Raw genomic sequence first — 21125 nt, 5'->3', positions numbered from 1 at the left:
CGGTCACTCTACGAAGAAAACGACACCAAAAAAACATAAAAAACTCATGTCGATCTTTTTCCATGTCGACCTTTTGTCCATGTCGACCTAAAGCGTGTCGACCAATTGGCGTTGACCTAAGGTGTGTCGACCTTTTTGTTGTCGACCTGGAGTCCCAGACCCCTGGTAAGTATATGCATGTTCTTAGGTGTATTTTAGGTGCTGTGCTGATTGGCTGTTTTTTTTTTAAAATATTTTTAGCCATGTAAATATATTTGTTGGATAATTGTATGTTTAAGGTAAGTATATGCATGCTAAGTGTGTTGTTGTGGATTAATTTGTGGTGTAGTATTGTTTGTTAAAATTGTGTGAAACATTATACAAATAACGTTTTGTTTCTTTCCTCCTGCTGTTCTACATTAAGATATGGATTATGATACCGAAGTAAGAGTATTTTTTAATTAGCCATATATTTTGTTTATTTTTTTGAAACACATTGGATGTTGTTTACACACTATTTTTTGTAATTTTTAAGATGCTGGTCGCCTTATATTTAGGGTCCGAAGCCATCCAACCCCAACCTGCCCCTCATCCTCAGAGGCAACGGAGGCATGCAAGGCCTACTATATTCCGTACCCGTGTCACCCTTTTTGGTATGCCAGATGATGAGGTGGTGCGGCGCTACAGGCTGCCCCCTCATGTCATCCTAGAAAATCAATAATAGAGAGTGATCTAGAGAGATCAATTCAGCATCCTACAGCAATACCAGCACTGACACAATTCCTTGCTGTGTTACATTTCTGCGCCACAGGTTCCTACCAGCACATGGTTGGGGTGCTGGTAGGAATGTCACAGTCTGCGTTTTCCAAAACACTGAGGCGCATAATTGTTTTTTTTTTGCAAGAATTAAGCAGTTCATATCAATGCCATTGGATGTGGGGTCCCTAGCAGTGTTGAAGCGGCAATTCCAGGAAGGGGGTAGTCACTTCCCACATGTTATTGGGGTTGTGGATGGGACACATGTACCACTTGTGGCGCCTAAACGTAATTAAGAGATCTTTAGGAACAGAAAAATGTTCCACTCTCTGAATGTGATGGTTGTTTGTGGCCCATCCCTACAGATCCTTTCCCTGAACGCCAAGTACCCAGGCAGTGCCCATGATTCCCACATTAGGCAATCAGGGATATGGCAAAAATTAAGAATGATGGAAGGACAAGACGTGTGGCTCTTGGGTGAGTTGTATTGCCATCATGTAGTAATTTTTTTTTTGTATGTTGGACATATTTGTTACTTATGCTTGTCTTTTGTTTTTAAAGGAGTCCGTGGATACCCTTGCACCCCCTGGCTCATGAATCTTTACAGCACACCCACACCAGGGCCACAAACGGCATTTATTTCCATGCTTACAGCCACTAGGCAGCTGGTGGAGCGCACAATTGGCATCCTGAAGGTACGCTTCCGTGTGCTCTACCACACTGGTGGCGACCTCATGTATTCGCTGGAAATGGTAAGTAAAATTGTGGTCCTGTGTGCAATCCTGCACAATATTGCTGTAAGGAGGCGTGTTGAGCTTCCTCAAAGTGAGGAATTGTCCAGAGATAATGAGGAGCCAGGGGTTGGCCGGACAAGGATCCGGGGCTCGGAGGCCCAGCGGTAACATGCCCTTAGGGCAAGAATTGTGCGCCAATATTTCAGGTATGTTTGTTACCATAGGTGTTTTGTGGTGTTATTTATAAAAACTAAAAAAAATCAGCTAAACTGCTAACGTATGTGTTGACTTATTTTCCCTAGATTAGTAATTTCGTAAAATGTTAAAGTGTACAAACAGACTGGGGTGTTTTTCCAATTTAAAAATGGTGTTATTGTTTGTGTGTGATAAGATTCCAAAAAATGTGTTGAAATCTTTTACACAAGATCCAAAAAGCTCAAATAATCACAGTACTGGTTACTTTACAACACATATATTCAGGATATATTCAATGTGTTCCAGTTATTTTGAGTTTTCTCAAAAATATGTAATGCTGTTTTTATAATTCTTATTGTGATTGTAATGGGATCATTTTTTTTATATAAAAAAACAACAAATAACACATCACATATCCCATTGACAAACATCAAAAATGCCTGCGATGATTACCTGAATAAAGAGCAGCTGATTTTGGTAAGTCTGATTTTAAAATCCCATTTGCATACTTACGCAGTTGCGTACGCACACGTATCAGTGCTTGGACGTGGGTCCGAGGACCAGACTGTTAACTTGGATTATGTTCAATAAAGTTGATCAATTTGGTGTGCATCATAGCTTCCGGCCATTCATCAGTATGCAGATAGAATAAATATGGGTTCTTTTATGAACTGCGCCATTGTTACCATGTGAGCTGCCGCTTTCAGCAAGAGGGAGCTGCGGATCCTCACCGCAGTTATGGATCGCCGCGTAGGCAGCTCGGGCCCCTACATCCCCAACACCCGGAAGCGTGCTGCCTACGCAGAGGTCTGTTGCAAACTGCTGGTGAGGGTCCACAGCAGGCGGACAATTGCCCAGCTTGAGTGCCGGTGGTCTGACCTCCGGTAAGGCCAGCCGCGTCTGCTGGTGCAACTGCGCCAGCAAATTGAAGCAAGTAAGTTGTGCACACTGTAGCATAAGTCTGCATTAGCTTCTACTGTTCCGTAGGTTTGCATGAATGTATTTGGGAAAAACTCAATTTTGTTATTTAGTCCCCTGGCCTAAACGTGTGTGTGTGTGTGTGTGTGTGTGTGTGTGTGTGTGTGTGTGTGTGTGTGTGTGTGTGTGTGTGGTTTTCTGGGAAGAATGTAGGTATTGAAACATAGATGCATGTCTGCATGTCTACAGTATCTGTGTGGCTTTTTAGGATGTATGGCATTTCCATTTTATGTTGAAAATAACACCAACAAAACAACATACTTACTGAACAGTGTATAGGACATCAGAACACGTAATGTGTTTGTTTAAAATTTATTTAAAAATAAAATTATAGTTCCCTGTTATTTTTTTTTTTTTGGGGGGGGGGGGGGGGGGATAAACATAAACCAAAACATTTATTAAAAAAGGGAAACAGAGTACTACAAAAATAATACAGTATAGATCTCAGAATGTACTTTATTTCTTTAATAGAAACACCAAAAACCAAATGTGACCTAACATATAGCTGTATTTGTGTCTCGTTAGGCCGAGCACAAAGGAACAACGTCAGACACCACCGACAACCCACCCCCTCTCCACAACCCTACCCCTCTCCACAACCCTCCCTCTCTCAACAACCCTCCCCCTCTGAACTACCCTCCCCCTCCAAAGCTTCCAGCCCCGCTCAACCGTCTTCCCACTCACAATCTTACTCCCCTCCTCAAACTCCCTACCCCCCTCATACTCCAGCCCCCACACCAGTGGAGGAAACTACAAGCCCATCACATTCTGATCCTCCTTCCCCCATTCAATCCCACCTCCCCTTCCAAACCCCCTCCCCCATCCAATCTTCCACCCCCTTCCAAGCCCCTTCCCCCATCCAAACTCCCCCCCTTCCAAGCCACTTCCTCCATCTAATCTTCCACCCCCTCCAAGTCCCTTCCCCCATCCAATCTTCCACCCCCTCGTCGGATGAGGAGTCTGAGTGGGCAGCTGTGGCCCCAGGAGGAGAGGAAGATGAGTGGGCAGTGTTGGCAGAAAGTAAGCAGATTTAAAAAAAAAAAATGTTTATGAATATTTTCCTATAAATTCGGTCTCCACAACATGTGTCTTCAACCTGTGTCACTGCAGCTGCTGCGTGAAAACACAGGCCGCCACTCCCTGCCAGAGTTTGCCTATTAAGGCATGCTAACACTGAGGCAGGCCATGCTTGTATGTGTAGTTCATCAGCAGCTGGAGGCACACCGGGCCAACACACATATACTGCAACAGATAGTAGTGGTCCGACAAAATCCAGAAATTGTGTTTGTGAAGAAGAGTGGCGTCAACATGACAAATGCATAGTGTACATGGGATTTGTGTGTTTTGACTGGATAAGGATATATATATATATATATATATATATATATATATATATATATATGTCTTTCCGAAATACAGTATGTAGGCTAAAAATTGTTTGGAGATGAGGTACAAATTATTTAAGTCATTAATCATTATTAATGGCCTGTAATTATGTTATTGTAAAAAATCAGTTTTATGTGTGTATTAAATCTCTCATTCTTCCCCACTATTCAGATCGTGAGGTTGGAGATCGTGATGTTGCAATACGGAGGATACTTATCAATATACAGGAAAACCTCCAGGCCCTGTTCGGCAATGTTGGTCAGTTGTTAAATTATTTTTAATTGTTTTCTAAATTTTGTATTTTTATATTTTTTATGTAAAAATGAAAGTAAAGTTTAAAAACGATGCTAGTTTATGCGTTTTTATTACACAGAAAGTTCAATCTTTTTATCTGTCTTGTTTCTATTTCATGTTTCCTCTGATTCTTCAATATGTGTCTTTTTTTCCTTCACCAACATTTCTTACATTTTTTTTTTTGTGAGGGCGCGGAGGGGGGGGGGGGGGGGAGTACAAATCTCTTTTTTCAAACTGGGAAAAAAAAAACATTAAACATAAGTGTATGATGCAAATAGAACAAGCATATTTTGTGGTTTCAGTATGTTTGTTGCCTTAATTGTGGAATGTTATTGAGCAATTATGTTGTCAAACACTTCATTTTGCAGTGTCTGATGAGTTAATTGATCAAGCACATTACAATTCCTTAGGATAATTCAAAGTAAAATTCTTCGGTTTAAAAAGAAAAAAAAAAGCCATTGGGCGATTGTTTGAAAGATGGCGAATGCACACTTGCAAAAATAGGATTTTAATGACCTATCGTTAATCCTTTTCTCGTAGTCCGTAGAGGATGCTGCAGTCCACATTAGTACCATGGGGTGTAGACGGGTCCCTTGGGAGCCATGGGCACTCTACGAGGTTAATAGTGTGGGATGGCTCTTCCCTCTATGCCCCTCCTTCCAGACTCAGTCTAGAAACTGTGCCCGAGGAGAGGGACATACTTCGAGGGAAGGACATACACAGATAGTGGTGAGATTCACACCAGCTCACACATAACAGAAAACCAAGCTAACCAGCTTGAAACAATTCAGCAACGGCTGAACAACAGTACTTAACCAAGTAACAATGTAGTATTTAACCAAGAAACAACGCAGTACATAACTAAGTAACAAATGCAGGAAAATGAAGCACTGGGCGGGCACCCAGCATCCTCTACGGACTACGAGAAAAGGATTTACCGGTAGGTAATTAAAATCCTATTTTCTCTTACGTCCTAGAGGATGCTGGGGTCCACATTAGTACCATGGGGATGTACCAAAGCTCCCAGTATGGGAGGGAGAGCGTGGAGGCTCCTGCAGAACCGATTGACCAAACTTTAGGTCCTCAGAGGCCAAAGTATTGAACTTGTAGAACTTAGCAAACGTATTCGATCATGACCAAGTAGCCGCTCGGCAAAGCTGTAAAGCCGAGACATCCTAGGCAGCCGCCCAGGAAGAACCCACTTTACGAGTAGAGAGGGCCTTAACAGATTTTGGACACGGCAATCCTGCCGTAGAATAAGCATACTGGATAGTAAACCTGATCCATCGAGAAATCATCTGCTTAGAAGCAGGACACCCAACCTTGTTGGGATCATAAAGGACAAACAGAGCGTCCGACTTTCTGTGACGAGAAGTTCTCTTAACATAAATCCTCAAAGCCCTTACAACATCCAAGGATTTTGAAGGAATAGAGGAGTCAGTAGTCACTGGCACCACAATGGGTTGGTTGACTGCTGATGTGTTCTAAGCTCAGCTCTATCTTCATGGAAAATCAAGTAGGGGCTCTTGCAGGATAACACCCCCAATTCCGACACATGTCTAGCAGACGCCAATACCAACAGTGTGACCGCCTTTCAAGTAAGAAACTTGACCTCAACCTCCTGTAAAAGCTTGAACCAATCTGATTGCAGGAATTGCAGCACTACATTAAGATCCCAAGGTGCCGTAGAAGGCACAAAGGGTGGGTGAATGTGCAGAACCCCTTTCAAGAAAGTCTGAACCTCAGTGAGAGCAGCTAATTGTTTCTGGAAGAAAATGGACAAGGCCAAAATCTGGACTTTTATGGAGCCCAAGCGCAGGCCCACATCCAAACCTGCTTGCAGAAAGAGGAGAAACCGTCCTAGTCGAAACTCCACCATAGGAAACTTCTTGGATTCACACCAAGACACGTACTTCTTCCAAATTCGATGGCAATGTTTTGACGTTACTCCTTTCCTAGCCTGTATCAGGGTAGGAATAACTTTGCTGGGAATCTGGCATTCAACCTCCATGCCGTCAAATGTAGCCATGGTAAGTCTTGATAAGCGAATAGCCCCTGTTGTAGAAGGTCCTCCCAAAGAGGAAGAGGCCTCAGATCTTCCAGCAGTAACTCCTGAAGATCCACGTACAAAGCCCTTCTTGGCCAGTCCGGAGCAATGAGGATCGCCTGAACTCTTGTTCTTTTGATGATTTTGAGAATCTTTGGAAAGAGTGGAAGTGGAGGGAATACATACACTGACTGGAACACCCACGGAGTTACCAGGGCTTCAACCGCCACTGTTTGTGGGTCTCTCGACCTGGAACAGTACTTTCGAAGCTTCTTGTTGAGGTGGGAGGCCATCATGTCTATTTGAGGTACGCCCCAAAGATTTGTCACCTCTGCGAACACTTCTGGGTGGAGTCTCCACTCTCCTGGATGGAGATCGTGTCTGTTGAGGAAGTCCGCTTCCCAGTTGTCCACACCCGGAATGAAGATTGCTGACAGCGCCACCGTGTGCCTTTCTGCCCAGAGGATGATTTTTGTTACCTCTGACATTGCAGCTCTGCTCTTCGTTCCACCTTGTCAGTTTATGTAGGCCACAGTCGTTACATTGTCCGACTGAACCCGAATGGCCAGATCTTTTAGAAGATGTGCCGCTTGTAGAAGACCATTGTACATGGCCCTCAGTTCCAGAATATTTATTAGTAGGATGGATTCCAGACACGACCACCTTCTTTGGAAGTTTTCCCCATGGGTGACTGCTCCCCAACCTCTGAGACTTGCATCCATAGTTAGGAGGATCCAATTCTGAATCCCGAATCTGCAGGTAGGTAGTAGGTGAGAAGTTTGCAGCCACCAGAGGCTTTCAGTGACAGACGTATCACCTGGTGCATGTGAAGATGAGATCCCGACCATTTGTCCAGGAGATCCAGTTGGAAGGACCGTGCATGATATCTACCGTACTGTAGAGCCTCGTAGGAGGCAACCATCTTTCCCAGAAGGCACTGATGAATTGATACCCAGGCAGGCTTCAGGACATCCCGGACCATTGCTTGTATCATCATCATCGCTTTCTCCTCCGGCAGAAACACCCTCTGTACTTCCGTGTCGAGGATCATCCCCAGGAAGGACAGTCTCCGTGTTGGCTCCAAATGCGACTTTGGAAGATTCAGGATCCATGATCCCATGATCCTCGAGTAGTTGAGTTGAGAGAGCAATGCTCTGTAACAGCTTCTCCCTGGAAGACGCTTTTATCGGCATATCATCCAGATAAGGAATTATGTTCACCCCCTGCTTGCGGAGGAGTAGCATCATCTCCGCCATGACCTTGGTGAACACCCTCGGTGCCGTGGAGAGGCCAAACGGCAGTGCCTGGAATTGATACTGACAGCCCAGCAGCGCAAATCTGAGATAAGCCTGGTGAGGTGGCCAGATCAGAATGTGAAGGTACGTATCCTTGATATCCAGGGATACTAGAAATTCCCCCTCCTCCAGACCTGAGATCACCGCTCTCAGAGACTCCATCTTGAATTTGAATTCCCTCAAATAAGGGTTCAACGACTTTAGATTCAATATTGGCCTGACCGAACCATCCGGTTTCGGTACCACAAACAGGTTTGAGTAATAACCCTTGCTTGTTAAGTGAGGTGGAACTGGAACAATAACATTTGACTTTAGCAATTTTTGAATGGCTTCCTGTAGTATAGCACTTTCTGTCAGCAAAGCTGGTAAGCCTGATTTGAAGTATCTGTGAGGTGGGAGTTCTTGAAACTCCAGCCTGTACCCCTGGTTAACAACATCCTGTACCCAGGGGTCCAGGCCTGATGACGCCCAGGCATGACTCAAATTTCTTAATCTTGCTCCCACCTGCCCGATCTCCAGGCTGGGAGGTCCACCGTCATGTCGAGGATTTTGAGGAAGCAGAACCAGGTTTCTGCTCCTGTGAACCTGCTGGTGCAGGTTTTCTGGCTTTTTCCCGACCTCCTCTAAAGAAAGTGGAAGGGGGTTTGGACTTTTTAACTTTCGCGGTCTGAAAGGACTGCATGGTAGGCATAGGATAAGATTTCCTAGTAGGTGGTGTAGCTGAGGGAAGGAATGTTGACTTACCCGCAGTTGCCGTGGAGATCCATGCATCTAACGCTTCCCCAAACAGAGCCTGACCTGTGAAGGGTAGGTTCTCCACACTCTTCTTGGATTCCGCATCCGCAGACCATTGGTGCAGCCAGAGTCCCCTGCGTGCCGAAACAGCCATGGAAGAAGCCCTCGCATTGAGATGGCCAAGGTCATTCATGGCCTCCACCATGAAACCTGCAGAGTCCTGTATGTGATGTAAGAACAATTCAATGTCACTTCTATCCATAGAATCTAATTCCTCTAGTAATGTGCCTGACCACTTTACTATTGCTTTAGAAATCCACGCACAAGCAATAGTAGGCCTTAAAGCTACGCCAGTAGCTGTGTATAATGATTTGAGGGTAGTCTCAATCTTACGATCAATCGGCTCTTTTAAAGCGGTGGACCCTGGGACAGGTAAAACCACTTTTTTAGACAAACTAGACACAGAAGCGTCTACTACAGGTGAGATTTCCCACTTTTTCCTATCCTCTTCAGGGAAAGGAAAAGCAATGAGAACCCTTTTTGGAATCTGGATTTTTTTCTCTGGGTTTTCCCAGGATTTTTCAAACAATGCGTTTAATTCCTTAGACGCAGGGGATGTAATAGAAGATTTCTTAGTATCAGTAAAGTAAGTCTCCTCTGCAGGCTCAGGTACCTTATCAGTATTGTGTAAAATGTCCCTAATAGCCTCAATCATAAGTTGCACCCCTATAGCAAGGGATGCATCTCCCCCCTGTATATCCCCATCACCGTCCCCTGTATCAGAGTCGGTATCCATGTCAACTTTCAGTATTTGGGCAAGAGCACGCTTCTTAGGGTAATTAAATGGGGTTTTTGATGAGGTAGTGGGAGCCGAATACGACAAAATCCAACAGACTTTTTCAAAACCTGTATTTCAGTCTCATTTTGAGCTATCCGAGATGAAATCTGGGATATTCCCCTAATAGAATCCACCAATGGTGGTTTGGATTCAGAAGGCTGAGACAGTATATTACAGTCCTGAGTACAAGGAATAGACTCTTCAGGCGAAGATGCAGCACAGGATACAGAGTTCTTGGACATGTTTATGTGAGCTATACAAACACACACACAGGAAAATGCAGACACAGTTTCCCCCAGAGTACCTACAGAGAGACACAGAGTATAAGGTGCCAGCCACACAGCGCCACAGTAGGCAGTTTATACAGTAAACAGCCGGTGCTACCTAAATAACCGTAATAGATTAAACCGTTAATATCTCACCCCCCCCTATAACACCCTGGTACCGCAGAGGTATGCTGGAGTTATGTGGAGGTCAGCGTTCCCTGTCAGCGTCTCTTCAGTGTGATCTGCCGGGAGAAAATGGCGCTGGTGAGTGCTGGATCCGCTCTGAGGAAGAAGCTCCGCCCCCTGTAATGGCGCGTCTTCCCGCACTTAGAGATTATACTGGCCTGAGGTAATTTCTGCAGCAAACAGTGGGTTAGACCTTGTAAGCTATACATGACCAGTGTAGGGTATTGCGCTGGCCCAGGGCGCCCCTCACAGTGCCGCACTGCAAGTACCGCTGAACCATCCGGAGGTAGCCTGTCAGAGCTGCGCTCCTACCCTTGTGCTGCCATTTCCCGCCGGTGACCCGCTTACGGGGGCACCGGCGTCATACTCACCACTCCATCTTCCAGCGCTGTTAAGGGGTGGCGGCCGTGCTGCGGGAGTGAGCGGTCACCTAGTGGGTTTGCGATCAGCACCCTCAGGAGCTCAGTGTCCTGTGAGCGAAGATAGAGAAATATTAACCTCTAGGGTTGCTTCCTACTCCCCACCTAAGTCCCACGAAGCAGGGAGGTTGTTGCCAGCAACCTCCCTGTACCTAACTCTTTTAAAAAATAATAAAACTAGAAAAAAATCCTAGGAGCTGCCCTAGCTGTGACCGGCTCCTCCGGGCACATTTTCTAAACTGAGTCTGGTAGGAGGGGCATAGAGGGAAGAGCCAGCCTACACTATTAAACTCTTAAAGTGCCCATGGCTCCCAAGGGACCTGTCTATACCCCATAGTACTAATGTGGACCCCAGCATCCTCTAGGATGTAAGAGAAAGCAAGTTTAAGATGCAGTTATATGTTTTATTTTACATACTGTACAGGCGGGGTCAATTAATTTAGGAGCAAGGGGGCTAGTTACAATTGTAATGGCATTGAAAGACCACTAACATCACAGTAACTCCTCTCATGGCCGAATTTTGCCCTGGACTTGTGGAATTTTGTATGCAGCTCCTTAGTGCTAGCGGTAGCATAAGTACTTACTTGCGGATGTCATGCCTAATTGAATCGACCCATATTTCAGGGGACTACGATCTATAAAGAACTCTGCTTGTTTAGAAATATTAAAAATGGCATTAAAGATGGCTATATGGCGAGGCATTTACTGTACGGTCATAAACATAACAATAAATGGTGCATCTCAATGAGGTCCTTGTGCAAGACTAAACATATGTAAATCATTCTTGATCTTCCCAGGTTTGTTGTATTGAAATCTCAAAGTAAGGAATGATTAAATTGGAGAAAGTCCTGCCTGCATTACAAAACTAGGAGTGGAATTGGCATTGACTCCTACACCAATTATGCATTTTCCTAATTAAAATGCAATACAAAAGGATTAGAGTCACTGTAATCATGGACCATTGCTTTTCAAATTTCAGCAGGCAAACAAACAAATGCAGCGGAAGACGGAGACAGAGCTGAGAAAAGTTTGGCAACAGGAACATTTGGAATTTAAAGAGGATTGCTGTATTATGCAACATAAATAACCAACAGAATCACAATGTATCTCGGATAGGACATAAATCAAAAGAAACATGTAAAAGTGAATGTCACATTTCTTTTTTTAATTATCTTTGATAACATTTCAGACACTGCCCACTGTGTGTGTTTGTATCTATCTATCTATCTATCTATCTATCTATCTATCTATCTATCTATCTATCTATCTATCTATCTTTTTCCAGACACTGTGTAGTGATTATTATATAGAAAAATACTAAAATGTATTTATTTTGCACCTGTCCTACTCCTTTCTTTGAACTGAACCAATGTTTACTTGCAGTCTCAGATATATGACTAGGTTTTAGTTAATTAATAGGTTGCATTGTCATATATTAGACAATATATTCAATCAATTGGATTAGTTTCGTTTGCATATTGTTTCTGCCCTTAAAATAGCACATACATTTTAATCTCCTCTTTCTCCTGTAGCCAAAGCTGGGATCTGTTCAATGCAGCTGTTTTTCCTAAGGTTCTGTAATTCAGTTCCCTATACCATTTAAAAATAACTGAAGAGAGGAGTTATGAGCTGGAGTGCATATCGGGGATTGACATATCTTAATTATCAGCTTTTGGTTTCATTTACTGTGGTCATGGTAATGTCATTAATTTATGATCTAAACAAAACTAAGTGCTATTATCTTTCTTTGGATTTAGGCCCTAATTCAGACCTGATTGCTGTTGTGCAAAATCGTTCATCGTTGATACTTGACTTGTTGACATTGCCATATGGTTTTTGGTTACTATTATAAACAATCCTAGGTTAAATGTCCGATGCCATCCTTAGCGAACATGTGCAACATTGTAACATTGTTTTGCCTATATAAAGCAAACCGCAGGGGCAATGTATACAGTATATTACATATATGAACAACCAGAGCTGGATTAAGACCATGGGGGGCCCGGGGCACTTAAGAGAGTGGGGCCCCTAATAAAGAGAAGGCAGATGAAAAAAAATAATTATATATATATATATATATATATATAGACAGGCAGCAGCTTAGTAAAATTTGCCTTCCCTGCATTCCCGTCCCCACTGCAGCGGCGGCCGCACAGACAGGACAGTTGAGCTGAGCGACGGTTCAGTTGTCCAATAATGTATGAATGAAGCAGCCTGCCGCTCAGTCATTGGCTGGGCAGGCAGGCTGCAGGGCAGGCTGCTTCATTCATACATTATTGGACAGCTGAGCCATTGCTCTTCTCAGTTGTCCTGTCTGTGCGGCCACCGCTGCAGTAGGGACGGGAGCCGGGGAGTGCAGCACCACAGTTCGGATCGGAAGAGAGATCCGATCTGTGGTGTGGCAGGGGGCCCTTTTGGAAAGGGGGGCCCAGGGTAAGTACCCCCCCCGGGCCCCCACTTAATCCGGCTCTGTGAACAACCAGTATTGCAGTATGAACAACCAATATTCATGACATGGTTGATCATACTGACATCTCTAGGATAAATCCAGAAGCAAGTGGACATCTCCTTACGAAAAAACCCGGCAATTACAAATGTTTGGATTGCACCACCTGCCTATACTTGGAAACAGGGGATAACATACTTCATCCTCACTCTGGTCACAAAATTAAGATGAGCCATATTGTAACATATACTTCTAAATATGTAATATACTGTATCCGTTACCCCTGCAGTGAGCTTTATATGGGCAAAACAATGTGCCAATTTAGGGAAAGAATGGCAAAACATAGAAGTGGAAGGAAAGACAATTGATCAGCCAGTGGCCAAACAGTTTAAATTATTACATCACAATCTATCATCCTTACGTCACAAAATGTTGGACCAGGTACCGGAAAGCAAAAGAAGAGGATACAGAGCTAAAGCTCTTTTACAGCGTACAGCACGCTGGATCCACCTCTTAAATACTGTGGCCCCGTTTGGTCTTAATGAAATGCTATCTATAAATTGCTTTATTTGAATCTGTTTATTCCAGCTTGTTTTGCCTTTACTATGCATAATAACTTAGGTTTTATTATGCATGATGTTTAGGTAATTGGTACAATCAATGTAGTAAGCACTGTTTATAATTTTTCTCCATTAGAGTGGAGTGCATTATTGACTTATGACTAGAGATGAGCGCCGGAAATTTTTCGGGTTTTGTGTTTTGGTTTTGGGTTCGGTTCCGCGGCCGTGTTTTGGGTTCGACCGCGTTTTGGCAAAACCTCACCGAATTTTTTTTGTCGGATTCGGGTGTGTTTTGGATTCGGGTGTTTTTTTAAAAAAAAACCCTAAAAAACAGCTTAAATCATAGAATTTGGGGGTAATTTTGATCCCAAAGTATTATTAACATCAAAAAACATAATTTACACTCATTTTCAGCCTATTCTGAACACATCACACCTCACAATATTATTTTTAGTCCTAAAATTTGCACCGAGGTCGCTGTGTGAGTAAGATAAGCGACCCTAGTGGCCGACACAAACACCGGGCCCATCTAGGAGTGGCACTGCAGTGTCACGCAGGATGGCCCTTCCAAAAAACCCTCCCCAAACAGCACATGACGCAAAGAAAAAAAGAGGCGCAATGAGGTAGCTGACTGTGTGAGTAAGATTAGCGACCCTAGTGGCCGACACAAACACCGGGCACATCTAGGAGTGGCACTGCAGTGTCACGCAGGATGTCCCTTCCAAAAAACCCTCCCCAAACAGCACATGACGCAAAGAAAAAAAGAGGCGCAATGAGGTAGCTGTGTGAGTAAGATTAGCGACCCTAGTGGCCGACACAAACACCGGGCCCATCTAGGAGTGGCACTGCAGTGTCACGCAGGATGTCCCTTCCAAAAAACCCTCCCCAATCAGCACATGATGCAAAGAAAAAGAAAAGAAAAAAGAGGTGCAAGATGGAATTATCCTTGGGCCCTCCCACCCACCCTTATGTTGTATAAACAAAACAGGACATGCACACTTTAACCAACCCATCATTTCAGTGACAGGGTCTGCCACACGACTGTGACTGATATGACGGGTTGGTTTGGACCCCCCCCCAAAAAAGAAGCAATTAATCTCTCCTTGCACAAACTGGCTCTACAGAGGCAAGATGTCCACCTCATCTTCACCCTCCGATATATCACCGTGTACATCCCCCTCCTCACAGATTATCAATTCGTCCCCACTGGAATCCACCATCTCAGCTCCCTGTGTACTTTGTGGAGGCAATTGCTGCTGGTCAATGTCTCCGCGGAGGAATTGATTATAATTCATTTTAATGAACATCATCTTCTCCACATTTTCTGGATGTAACCTCGTACGCCGATTGCTGACAAGGTGAGCGGCGGCACTAAACACTCTTTCGGAGTACACACTTGTGGGAGGGCAACTTAGGTAGAATAAAGCCAGTTTGTGCAAGGGCCTCCAAATTGCCTCTTTTTCCTGCCAGTATAAGTACGGACTGTGTGACGTGCCTACTTGGATGCGGTCACTCATATAATCCTCCACCATTCTATCAATGTTGAGAGAATCATATGCAGTGACAGTAGACGACATGTCCGTAATCGTTGTCAGGTCCTTCAGTCCGGACCAGATGTCAGCATCAGCAGTCGCTCCAGACTGCCCTGCATCACCGCCAGCGGGTGGGCTCGGAATTCTGAGCCTTTTCCTCGCACCCCCAGTTGCGGGAGAATGTGAAGGAGGAGATGTTGACAGGTCGCGTTCCGCTTGACTTGACAATTTTGTCACCAGCAGGTCTTTCAACCCCAGCAGACCTGTGTCTGCCGGAAAGAGAGATCCAAGGTAGGCTTTAAATCTAGGATCGAGCACGGTGGCCAAAATGTAGTGCTCTGATTTCAACAGATTGACCACCCGTGAATCCTTGTTAAGCGAATTAAGGGCTGCATCCACAAGTCCCACATGCCTAGCGGAATCGCTCCGTGTTAGCTCCTTCTTCAATGCCTCCAGCTTCTTCTGCAAAAGCCTGATGAGGGGAATGACCTGACTCAGGCTGGCAGTGTCTGAACTGACTTCACGTGTGGCAAGTTCAAAGGGCATCAGAACCTTGCACAACGTTGAAATCATTCTCCACTGCACTTGAGACAGGTGCATTCCACCTACTATATCGTGCTCAATTGTATAGGCTTGAATGGCCTTTTGCTGCTCCTCCAACCTCTGAAGCATATAGAGGGTTGAATTCCACCTCGTTACCACTTCTTGCTTCAGATGATGGCAGGGCAGGTTCAGTAGTTTTTGGTGGTGCTCCAGTTTTCTGTACGTGGTGCCTGTACGCCGAAAGTGTCCCGCAATTCTTCTGGCCACCGACAGCATCTCTTGCACGCCCCTGTCGTTTTTTAAAAAATTCTGCACCACCAAATTCAAGGTATGTGCAAAACATGGGACGTGCTGGAATTGGCCCAGATTTAATGCACACACAATATTGCTGGCGTTGTCCGATGCCACAAATCCACAGGAGAGTCCAATTGGGGTAAGCCATTCCGCGATGATCTTCCTCAGTTGCCGTAAGAGGTTTTCAGCTGTGTGCGTATTCTGGAAAGCGGTGATACAAAGCGTAGCCTGCCTAGGAAAGAGTTGGCGTTTGCGAGATGCTGCTACTGGTGCCGCCGCTGCTGTTCTTGCGGCGGGAGTCCATACATCTACCCAGTGGGCTGTCACAGTCATATAGTCCTGACCCTGCCCTGCTCCACTTGTCCACATGTCCGTGGTTAAGTGGACATTGGGTACAGCTGCATTTTTTAGGACACTGGTGACTCTTTTTCTGAGGTCTGTGTACATTTTCGGTATCGCCTGCCTAGAGAAATGGAACCTAGATGGTATTTGGTACCGGGGACACAGTACCTCCAACAAGTCTCTAGTTGGCTCTGCAGTAATGATGGATACCGGAACCACGTTTCTCACCACCCAGGATGCCAAGGCCTCAGTTATCCGCTTTGCAGTAGGATGACTGCTGTGATATTTCATCTTCCTCGCAAAGGACTGTTGAACAGTCAATTGCTTACTGGAAGTAGTACAAGTGGGCTTACGACTTCCCCTCTGGGATGACCATCGACTCCCAGCGGCAACAACAGCAGCGCCAGCAGCAGTAGGCGTTACACGCAAGGATGCATCGGAGGAATCCCAGGCAGGAGAGGACTCGTCAGACTTGCCAGTGACATGGCCTGCAGGACTATTGGCATTCCTGGGGAAGGAGGAAATTGACACTGAGGGAGTTGGTGGGGTGGTTTGCGTGAGCTTGGTTACAAGAGGAAGGGATTTACTGGTCAGTGGACTGCTTCCGCTGTCACCCAAAGTTTTTGAACTTGTCACTGACTTATTATGAATGCGCTGCAGGTGACGTATAAGGGAGGATGTTCCGAGGTGGTTAACGTCCTTACCCCTACTTATTACAGCTTGACAAAGGGAACACACGGCTTGACACCTGTTGTCCGCATTTCTGGTGAAATACCTCCACACCGAAGAGCTGATTTTTTTGGTATTTTCACCTGGCATGTCAACGGCCATATTCCTCCCACGGACAACAGGTGTCTCCCCGGGTGCCTGACTTAAACAAACCACCTCACCATCAGAATCCTCCTGGTCAATTTCCTCCCCAGCGCCAGCAACACCCATATCCTCCTCATCCTGGTGTACTTCAACACTGACATCTTCAATCTGACTATCAGGAACTGGACTGTGGGTGCTCCTTCCAGCACTTGCAGGGGGCATGCAAATAGTGGAAGGCGCATGCTCTTCACGTCCAGTGTTGGGAAGGTCAGGCATCGCAAACGACACAATTGGACTCTCCTTGTGGATTTGGGATTTCAAAGAACGCACAGTTCTTTGCGGTGCTTTTGCCAGCTTGAGTCTTTTCAGTTTTCTAGCGAGAGGCTGAGTGCTTCCATCCTCATGTGAAGCTGAACCACTAGCCATGAACATAGGCCAGGGCCTCAGCCGTTCCTTGCCACTCCGTGTGGTAAATGGCATATTGGCAAGTTTACGCTTCTCCTCCGACAATTTTATTTTAGGTTTTGGAGTCCTTTTTTTTCTGATATTTGGTGTTTTGGATTTGACATGCTCTGTACTATGACATTGGGCATCGGCCTTGGCAGACGACGTTGCTGGCATTTCATCGTCTCGGCCATGACTAGTGGCAGCAGCTTCAGCACGAGGTGGAAGTGGATCTTGATCTTTCCCTAATTTTGGAACCTCAACTTTTTTGTTCTCCATATTTTATAGGCAGAACTAAAAGGCACCTCAGGTAAACAATGGAGATGGATGGATTGGATACTAGTATACAATTATGGACGGACTGCCACGGTTAGGTGGTATAAAAAAACCACGGTTAGGTGGTATATATTATAATAATAATACAATTATGGATGGACGGACTGCCTGCCGACTGCCGACACAGAGGTAGCCACAGCCGTGAACTACCGCACTGTACACTGGTTGATAAAGAGATAGTAGTATACTCGTAACAACTAGTATGACACTATGACGACGGTATAAAGAATGAAAAAAAAACCACGGTTAGGTGGTATATATTATAATAATAATACAATTATGGATGGACGGACTGCCTGCCGACTGCCGACACAGAGGTAGCCACAGCCGTGAACTACCGCACTGTACACTGGTTGATAAAGAGATAGTAGTATACTCGTAACAACTAGTATGACACTATGACGACGGTATAAAGAATGAAAAAAAAACCACGGTTAGGTGGTATATATTATAATAATAATACAATTATGGATGGACGGACTGCCTGCCGACTGCCGACACAGAGGTAGCCACAGCCGTGAACTACCGCACTGTACACTGGTTGATAAAGAGATAGTAGTATACTCGTAACAACTAGTATGACACTATGACGACGGTATAAAGAATGAAAAAAAAACCACGGTTAGGTGGTATATATTATAATAATAATACAATTATGGATGGACGGACTGCCTGCCGACTGCCGACACAGAGGTAGCCACAGCCGTGAACTACCGCACTGTACACTGGTTGATAAAGAGATAGTAGTATACTCGTAACAACTAGTATGACACTATGACGACGGTATAAAGAATGAAAAAAAAACCACGGTTAGGTGGTATATATTATAATAATAATACAATTATGGATGGACGGACTGCCTGCCGACTGCCGACACAGAGGTAGCCACAGCCGTGAACTACCGCACTGTACACTGGTTGATAAAGAGATAGTAGTATACTCGTAACAACTAGTATGACACTATGACGACGGTATAAAGAATGAAAAAAAAACCACGGTTAGGTGGTATATATTATAATAATAATACAATTATGGATGGACGGACTGCCTGCCGACTGCCGACACAGAGGTAGCCACAGCCGTGAACTACCGCACTGTACACTGGTTGATAAAGAGATAGTAGTATACTCGTAACAACTAGTATGACACTATGACGACGGTATAAAGAATGAAAAAAAAACCACGGTTAGGTGGTATATATTATAATAATAATACAATTATGGATGGACGGACTGCCTGCCGACTGCCGACACAGAGGTAGCCACAGCCGTGAACTACCGCACTGTACACTGGTTGATAAAGAGATAGTAGTATACTCGTAACAACTAGTATGACACTATGACGGTATAAAGAATGAAAAAAAAACCACGGTTAGGTGGTATATATTATAATAATAATACAATTATGGATGGACGGACTGCCTGCCGACTGCCGACACAGAGGTAGCCACAGCCGTGAACTACCGCACTGTACACTGGTTGATAAAGAGATAGTAGTATACTCGTAACAATTAGGATGACACTATGACGGTATAAAGAATGAAAAAAAAACCACGGTTAGGTGGTAGGTATATAATAATAAATAATACAATTCTGGTCGGACGGACTGCCTGCCGTGTGCCGACACAGAGGTAGCCACAGCCGTGAACTACCGCACTGTACACTGGTTGATAAAGAGATAGTAGTATACTCGTAACAATTAGGATGACACTATGACGGTATAAAGAATGAAAAAAAAACCACGGTTAGGTGGTAGGTATATAATAATAAATAATACAATTCTGGTCGGACGGACTGCCTGCCGTGTGCCGACACAGAGGTAGCCACAGCCGTGAACTACCGCACTGTACACTGGTTGATAAAGAGATAGTAGTATACTCGTAACAATTAGGATGACACTATGACGGTATAAAGAATGAAAAAAAAACCACGGTTAGGTGGTAGGTATATAATAATAAATAATACAATTCTGGTCGGACGGACTGCCTGCCGTGTGCCGACACAGAGGTAGCCACAGCCGTGAACTACCGCACTGTACACTGGTTGATAAAGAGATAGTAGTATACTCGTAACAATTAGGATGACACTATGACGGTATAAAGAATGAAAAAAAAACCACGGTTAGGTGGTAGGTATATAATAATAAATAATACAATTCTGGTCGGACGGACTGCCTGCCGTGTGCCGACACAGAGGTAGCCACAGCCGTGAACTACCGCACTGTACACTGGTTGATAAAGAGATAGTAGTATACTCGTAACAATTAGGATGACACTATGACGGTATAAAGAATGAAAAAAAAACCACGGTTAGGTGGTAGGTATATAATAATAAATAATACAATTCTGGTCGGACGGACTGCCTGCCGTGTGCCGACACAGAGGTAGCCACAGCCGTGAACTACCGCACTGTACTGTGTCTGCTGCTAATATAGACTGGTTGATATTTAAAGAGATATTAGTAGTATACAACAATACTATACTGGTGGTCAGGCACTGGTCACCACTCCTGCAGCAAAAGTGTGCACTGTTAATTAATATAATTGTACTCCTGGCTCCTGCTAACAACCTGCAGTGCTCCCCAGTCTCCCCCACAATTAATTATAAGCTTTTAATTTATACATTGATGACTGTGCAGCACACTGGGCTGAGCTGAGTGCACACAGACTGAGTCACACTGTGTGACTGACTGTGCTGTGTATCGTTTTTTTTTTCAGGCAGAGAACGGATATAGCAGAGAGAAGTGAACGGATATATTATATTAAATAAAAGTTAACTAGCTGCTGCACTGGTCACTGACTGTGGTAAACTAACTCTGTCTGCGACTCTGCACAATCTCTCTCTATCTAATCTATCTATCTCTATTCTAATGGAGAGGACGCCAGACACGTCCTCTCCCTATCAATCTCAATGCACGAGTGAAAATGGCGGCGACGCGCGGCTCCTTATATAGAATCCGAGTCTCGCGATAGAATCCGAGCCTCGCGAGAATCCGACAGCGTCATGATGACGTTCGGGCGCGCTCGGGTTAACCGAGCAAGGCGGGAAGATCCGAGTCGCTCGGACCCGTGGAAAAAAAAGTGAAGTTCGTGCGGGTTCGGATTCAAAGAAACCGAACCCGCTCATCTCTACTTATGACTACTCTTTTGTGCTAAACACATTGTTCATTACTAGCTGTAAAATCTGCTGGACTTAATATTAGCTCGTTATCTTGTATACTGTTTCCATGGTGATGGTGTCCACACTCCCACTGATGTCTCCCGCAAGCAACATCCTGGGGTTTATTTACTAATATTCGTGTTTTTGCCGTTTTTAAGGGTGTTTGAACTCGAATGGTATCGGGTGCATTTTACTGCAACTTTTTGAATCCTGATACGGTTATTCACTAAGCTGCCGAGTTTTGCACAATCGTTTTTTCTGATGTCGATGTGATTCGTAATATCAGGCAGTGTTTTACGGGAGTGATGAGTAAAACACTGCCTGACAAAACACAAGGAATCCCGGCCGGATCTGTGAGATCCGTGCAGGGCTTCATTGTGTACCTTAAAAAGTTGTTTAAAGTCTTAAAAAATCTGAAAAAAATTGCGTGGGGTCCCTCCTCCTAAGCACAACCAGCTTCGGGCTCTTTGAGCCGGTCCTGGTAGAAAAAATATGGGGAAAAAAATGACAGGGGTTCCCCCATATTTCTTCAACCAGCACCGGGCTCTGC

Source organism: Pseudophryne corroboree, chromosome 3 (assembly GCF_028390025.1).
Source record: "Pseudophryne corroboree isolate aPseCor3 chromosome 3, aPseCor3.hap2, whole genome shotgun sequence".
Lineage (NCBI taxonomy): Eukaryota > Metazoa > Chordata > Amphibia > Anura > Myobatrachidae > Pseudophryne > Pseudophryne corroboree.
This window is presented reverse-complemented; position numbering follows the sequence as displayed.